This window comes from Stegostoma tigrinum, chromosome 8 (genome assembly GCF_030684315.1).
Source record: "Stegostoma tigrinum isolate sSteTig4 chromosome 8, sSteTig4.hap1, whole genome shotgun sequence".
Lineage (NCBI taxonomy): Eukaryota > Metazoa > Chordata > Chondrichthyes > Orectolobiformes > Stegostomatidae > Stegostoma > Stegostoma tigrinum.
In genome coordinates this window covers 98,145,997-98,153,605 of record NC_081361.1, presented here as the reverse complement: position 1 = coordinate 98,153,605, position 7,609 = coordinate 98,145,997, and positions in this window count along the sequence as shown.

The window sequence follows — 7,609 nt, the reverse complement described above, 5'->3', positions numbered from 1 at the left end:
AAATTTCTTCAGTCTTCTGCCAAATGAAGGAGAAGAATGGAACTGGAATGGGCTGTTGCAGACACCTGACCAGTCCATTAGCTCTGGACAACACTGGAAAAACAGACTCCAGCTGACTGAAATGTTCACATCGGGGCAGTCTGGGACCCAGATTGGGGAGGGAGGCGTCGAATAACAATCTTGGGACTAAGGTAACTGGATCAATTTAGTGGGACTGTTTACGAGATTGTTAATATTGTGATTGTGGCTGCCGCTAACTAAAGTAGAAGAAGTGACAGTGGATCTAAGGGTCACATCACTACGGCAGGTCAGCTAGTCCACTGTAAAAATGCAGTTCTCCAAACTTTCCCCTTTAAAAAACAAGCCTCATATGCACTACAAAGATAACAAGGTGTGGAACTGGATGAACACAGCAGGTCAAGCAGCATCTTGGGAGCAGGTCACCGAGATGCTGCTTGACCTGCTCTGTTCATCCAGCTCCACACCTTGTTATCACGGATTCTCCAGCATCTGCAATTCCTGTTATCTCGTATGCACTACAGTTTGCAACTGCAGGCTACCCAACACACATAGTTGGTGAAGAAAAATGGTAATTTCTGAACAGAGCTGTGATAATTCTTATCTGTCCCACTTTCATCAGTTTCTGCTCACGCACTTTATCCATTATTTCTGAAGTGCTCAGGTATGTTAAGGAATGCGTGTGAAGTGTTGTTGTCAGTTTGTCTGGTATTTTCTGATTCCTAGGTGACGTTCTTTTGTCTGGAATATCATTTGTGTAGTGGCCGTTTGATCACAACAAGGAACTTCTCTTTCAGATTCCACCCCTTTACTGGGACAATGGCTTCCAGATGCGCTGGGTGCTGCTGCTATTCGTTTGATTTTACTGAAAGCTGCTTCTTGTTCTGTGCCCCTGCGCTGTGACACACCATTAACACTGTGGTTGCGTAGAGTCTCACACTCTGATGACACCAGGCAAGAACTCTACTAGGTAGTTTTTTAATCCAATGAAACGTCTGTAAGATCAGTTGATTGCTACGTCTCTGTCGCAGTTCTGCCCCTGTCAGAATCTTTTTGCTATCAGTACATAAACTATTCGCATTTCTTCACTCGCCTTCAATCCATCTTTTTGCTTGTGTCACAGTTTTCTTCTGCTATTTTATGTTGACTGCCTCTTCTGCCTTCACCCGCTCATGTTTGTATAATTTACAGAAAACAAGATGTCCTACGAGGGGCAATGTGATCATAGAACATAGAAAAGTACAGCACAGTACAGGCCCTTCAGCCCACGATGTTGTGTCGCGGAATAATCTTAATCCAAAAATAAAATAACCTAACCTAAATTCGCCTCAATTCACTGCTGTCCATGTGCATGTCTAGCAGTCGCTTAAATGTCACTAATGACTCCACTTCCACGGCTACCACTGGCAAAGTATTCCATGTGCTCACAACTCTCTGGGTGAGGAACCTCCCTCTGACGTCTCCTCTATACCTTCCTCCTAACACCTTAAAACTATGACCCCTCGTGGCAGTCAATCCTGCCCTGGGGAAAAGTCTCTGGCTATCGACTCTATCAATGCCTCTCATTACCTTGTACACCTCGATCAGGTCACCTCTCTTCCTCCTTCTCTGCAGAGAGAAGAGTCCGAGCTCAGTCAACCTCTCCTCGTAAGACAAGCCCTCCAGACCAGGCAGCATCCTGGTAAACCTCCTTTGCACCCTCTCCAAAGCCTCCACATCTTTCCTATAATAGGGTGACCAGAACTGGACACAATATTCCAAGTGTGGCCTCACCAGGGTTTTGTAGAGCCGCAGCATAACCTCGCGGCTCTTAAACTCGATCCCCCTGTTAATGTAAGCCAAAACACCATATGCTTTCTTAACAAGCATATGCTTTCATGACTAGACACTCCAATTTTTGGTCAAAATCAGAAAGCTAAGCACATAGAGCTTAGAACATAGAACAATACAGCATAGAACAGGCCCTTCGGCCCTCGATGTTGCGCCGACCCATGAACTAATCTCAGCCCCTCCCCTTACACTATCCCATCATTATCCACATGCTTATCCAAGGACTGTTTAAATGCCCGTAATGTGGCTGAGTTAACTACATTGGCAGGCAGGGCGTTCCACGCCCTTACCACTCTCTGAGTAAAGAACCTGCCTCTGACATCGGTCTTAAATCTATCACCCCTCAATTTGTAGCTTTGCCCCCTCCTACAAGCTGAAGTCATCATCCTCGGAAAAAGAATCTCACTGTCCACCCTATCTAATCCTCTGATCATCTTGTACGTCTCTATTAAATCCCCTCTTAGCCTCCTTCTCTCCAATGAGAACAGACGCAAGTCCCTCAGCCTTTCTTCATAGGGCCTGTGCTCCAGACCAGGCAACATCCTGGTAAATCTCCTCTGCACCTTTTCCAATGCTTCCACATTTTAAGTACTACCCAGGCCAGAGTCTGCTTAGCTTCCGAGATCAGACGAGATCGGGCATTTTCAGACTAGTATGGCTGTAGGCAAATCTGGCAGCATCTGTGCTGAGAAAGCAGTGTTAACATTTCGGGTCCTGTGACCCTTCTTCAGAACTGATGGTAGCTGGGAAAAAAGTTGCTTTCATGCAGAACGTGAGATGCGGGGAGGGTGTAAGGAGCAAACGATAGGTGGAGATAGAACCCAAAAGAGAGAAGAACAGGTGGGCAGCCAAAACGAGAGGATAAAGATCAGCTTAGGAGAATAAATGATTACTAATGGGAACTGTTGGTGGCTAGCAATGGAGTGTGCATAAAAGCAGACAATGTATAACAAGGCCTGGTGTGTGGGGGTTGGCGTAACGACATAGGAAAAGATGCCTCAAGCCCTAAAATTGTTGAACTCGATGTTGATTCTAGAAGGCTATAGAGTTCCCAAGTGAAAGATGAGGTGTTGTACTGAGCTTCACTGCAGCAAGCCTGAGACAGAGACATGGGCCCGGAAATACAGTGTTGTGTTGAAGTGGCAGGCAACTGGAAGTTCAGAGTCATTTTTGTGGAAGGAATGTAGGTGCTCTACAAAACAGTCACTTCATTTACTCATTATTTTGGTGTCGCTGGAGGGATAAGCATTGGTCTGGGGCGGCATGGTGGCCCAGGGGTTAGCACTGCTACCTCACAGCACCAGGGACCGAGTTCAATTCCACCCCCAGGCAACTATCTGTGTGGAGTTTGCACGTTCTCCCCACATTTGCGTGGGTTTCCTTCGGGTGCTCTGGTTTCCTCCCACAGCCCAAAGACGTGCAGGCTAGGTGGATTGGCCATCCTAAATTGTCTCATAGTGTTCAGGGATGTGTGGATTAGGTGCATTAGCCACGGGAAATACAGGGTTACAGGTAAAGGGGAGGGGGATGGGTCTGGGTGGGAAGCTATTCGGAGAGTCGGTGTGGACTTGTTGGGCCGAATGGCCTGCTTCCACACTGTAGGGATTCTATTGAAAATAAAGGAGAGAAGTGACAGTGCAAGTAGTTATCTCCAAAGGGTTAAGAAGAACATTCTCAATTGAAAACCTTCATCACTAACCTTAGTGCCCCCCCACAGTAGGCTATTGTACAAAATGCAGAAAAATGGGATTGTGGGAGATATAGCAGTTTGGGTTGGAAATTGGCTTGCTGAAAGAAGACAGAGGGTGGTAGTTGATGGGAAATGTTCATCCTGGAGACCAGTTACTAGTGGTGTACCGCAAGGGTGGGTGTTGGGTCCACTGCTGTTTGTCATTTTTATAAACGACCTGGATGAGGGCGTAGAAGGATGGGTTAGTAAATTTGCAGACGACACTAAGGTCGGTGGAGTTGTGGATAGTGACGAAGGATGTTGTAGGTTACAGAGAGACATAGATAAGCTGCAGAGCTGGGCTGAGAGGTGGCAAATGGAGTTTAATGCAGACAAGTGCGAGGTGATGCACTTTGGTAGGAGTAACCCGAAGGCAAAGTACAGGGTTAATGGTAAGATTCTTAATAGTATAGATGAGCAGAGAGATCTCGGTGTCCATGTACACAGATCCTTGAAAGTTGCCACCCAGGTTGACAGGGCTGTTAAGAAGGCATACAGTGTTTTAGCTTTTATTAATAGAGGGATCGAGTTCCGGAACCAAGAGGTTATGGTGAAGCTGTACAAAACTCTGGTGCAGCCGCACTTGGAGTATTGCATACAGTTCTGGTCACTGCATTATAAGAAGGATGTGGAAGCTTTGGAAAGGGTGCAGAGGAGATTTACTAGGATGTTGCCTGGTAGAGAGGGAAGGTCTTACGAGGAAAGGCTGAGGGACTTGAGGCTGTTTTCATTAGAGAGAAGAAGGTTGAGAGGTGACTTAATTGAGGCATATAAGATAATCAGAGGGTTAGATACGGTGGATAGGGAGAGCCTTTTTCCTAGGATGGTGACGGCGAGCACGAGGGGGCATAGCTTTAAATTGAGGGGTGAAAGATATAGGACAGATGTCAGAGGTAGTTTCTTTACTCAGAGAGTAGTAAGGGAATGGAATGCTTTGCCTGCAACGGTAGTAGATTCACCAACTTTAAGTACATTTAAGTCATCATTGGACAAGCATATGGACGTACATGGAATGTGTAGGTTAGATGGGCTTCAGATTGGTATGGCAGGTCGGCACAACATCGAGGGCCGAAGAGCCTGTACTGTGCTGTAATGTTCTATGTTCTATGTTCTAAGACTGTTAGAAATTGGAGTCAGCTATTTGGCCTCTCAAGCCTGCGTTGTCATTTAACAAGGTCATTACTGATCACCTGCAGGCCTCAACTCTCTGATATTTCAAAAATCTATCTACCCTCTCTTTAAATACTTTGTGATCTCACCTCCACACTCTTTGGGGTAAAGAATTTCAAACATTCACCGCCCTGGGGGAGAACTAGTTCATGGACATCTCAGATCTAAATGAGTATTCCCTCATTCTGTAACTATCTCCCCAAGTTTGAGATTCTGTCACAAGTGGAAAGATCCTTTCAAAATGTCCTCTGCCAAGTCCCCTCAGAAACTTACATGTTTCAATAAGATCACTCTTTGCAGAACACCTATGCTTGGTTCGCAATAAACAACTATGCCTCCCAGCCGCAAGCCATTTCAACTCCCCTCCCATTCCGCAGATGACATGTCCATCATGGGCCTCCTGCAGTGCCACAATGATCCCACCCAAAGGTTGCAGGAGCAGCAACTCATATTCCGCTTGGGAACCCTGCAGCCCAATGGTATCAATGTGGACTTTACAAGCTTCAAAATCTCCCCTTCCCCTACTGCATCCCAAAACCAGCCCAGCTCCTCCCTGCCTACTAAACGTGTCCTACCTCCCACCTATCCCCTCCTCCCACCTCAAGCCCCACCCCCATCTCCTACCTACTAACCTCATCCCGCCCCCTTGACTTGTCCATCCTCCCTGGACAGACGTATACCTTCCCTAACTCCCCACCTTTACTGGCTCCATCCCCGCCTCTTTGATAGTCTGTCTCCTCTCTACCTATCTTCTCCTCTATCCATCTTCTATCTGCCTCCCCCCCACTATTTATTTCAGATCCCCCTTTCCCGTCCCCCATTTCTAAAGAAGGGTCTAGGCCTGAAACGTCAGCCTTCCTGCTCCTCTGATGCTGCTTGGCCTGCTGTGTTCATCCAGCTCTACACCTTGTATATCTCAGATTCTCCAGCATCTGCAGTTCCTACTATCTCTGAAACAAAGGCCCAACCTGTTTAGCCATTTTTGATAAGAAGTAGGAAATTTTCTGCCATAGCGCTCAACGGTGGAATTAATGTACACAAGAACCACTAGGTGGAAGCAATCTTACAACTTTTACAATAATTGCAGAGTTATGTTTGTCAAACATAAATGAAAAGTTATAACCTGAGCATTCTGGGTTGCAGACCATAACTCTGTAAGTTTCAAAATCATGATGGAGAGCAATAATGATAAGGATCTGAATGGGGAGAAGCCCAATTCTAACATTTTTCGACAGGATCTAGCAGGGATACAAAGCCAGAGGTAAATCAACATTTCGGAAGTTGGAGTCTTTTAAAACTAATGTGGTGAGAGTTCAGGGTCAGCGTGTTCCTCTAAGAGTGAAGGGCATCGGCAACAATCCAGAGAACCTGGCTGTCAAGGGATAGCAAGAGCTTGCAAAAGAAAAAGAAGGAAGCATTTGTCGGGTACAGCGTATTAAAAACAGAGGAGGCCGTTCAAAATTTGCAGAAATGTAAGAGGAGAGGCTTTAAAAAAGAAATGAAGGTGAAGAGGAGCCATGAAACATCATTAGCAGATCAGATCAAGGAAAACCCAAAAGCATTTTATCAGTATGTTAAGAGTAAGTGGATTCCCTAAGAAAGAATGGGGCCTGTTAGAGGCCAGACTGGCAGTCTGTGTGTGTGGAGCCTGTGGCCATGGGTGAGGTCCTATCTGAACATTCACTCAGGAGAAAGGCTATGCAGGCAGGGATTTCAGTTGGGATAGTGAGGTTCTAGAACATGCTAAGATTAATACGTAGTAGATATTAGATGTTTTAGCGGGCGTAAAAGTGCATAAATCCCTAGAGCATGATGAGGCATCTTCCAGGCTGCTATGGGAGACAAGAGAGGAGACTGCTGGTGCCCGGGTGGAGATTTTTCCCTCTTTATTCATTCACAAGCTGAAGACATCACTGGCCAGGCAGCATTTATTGTCCATCCCTAATTGCCCAGAGAGCAGCTAAGAGTCAACCCCATCACTGGAATCACATGTAGGCCAGACTAGGTAAGGATGGCAGTTTCCTTCCTTAAAGGACATTAATGAACCAGATGGGTTTTTCCCAACAATTGGCTTCGGATTCATGGTCATCATTAGATTCTTAATTCCAGATATTTATTGAATTCAAATTCCATATCTAACGTGGCAGAGCTTGAATCCGAGTTCCAGAACATTCCCTGGGTCTCTGGATTAACTGTCCAGTGATAATACCACTAGGCCACTGCCTCTCCCTGCAGTGGGTTCCTGGGGTTTAAGGTGAGGGATAAGTGGTTCCTTTGTTCAAGAAGGACAGCAAGGACAGGCCAGATAATTACTGGCCAGTTAATCCGAGGTCAGGGGTGGGACATAGTTGGGAAAATTTCTGAGGGACATGAGTAATCAATATTTGAAAAAGCAGGAATGATCAGGGATAGTCAGCTTAGATTTGTTTGAGGGAATCCTGTCTGATTAATTTCATGGAGCTTTATGTAAATGTGACTGAACATATTAATAAGGGGAGAACAGTTGATGTGGTTTACATGGAAATCAGTAATGTCTTTGACAAAGTTGCCTAAGGCTGGCCCAAGAGTGAAGAGCACATGGGATCCAGGCAAACAGGTTCCAAAATTGGATCGCAAACATGAAACAAATGATAATGGTGGGTGATGGTAATTGGAAGACCGTGACCAGCATTATAGCACAGGGATTGATACTGGGACCCTTGCTGTTTGGTATGTGTATTGATGAATTGGATATGAATGTAGAAGGTATAATTAGTAAGTTTTCAGATGACACAAAATTTAGGGCTGTTTTTGATGGTGAGGAGGATGACCTCAGGCTACAGTCTGATAAGAATCAGCTGATAAATTGGGCAGAACCACAGC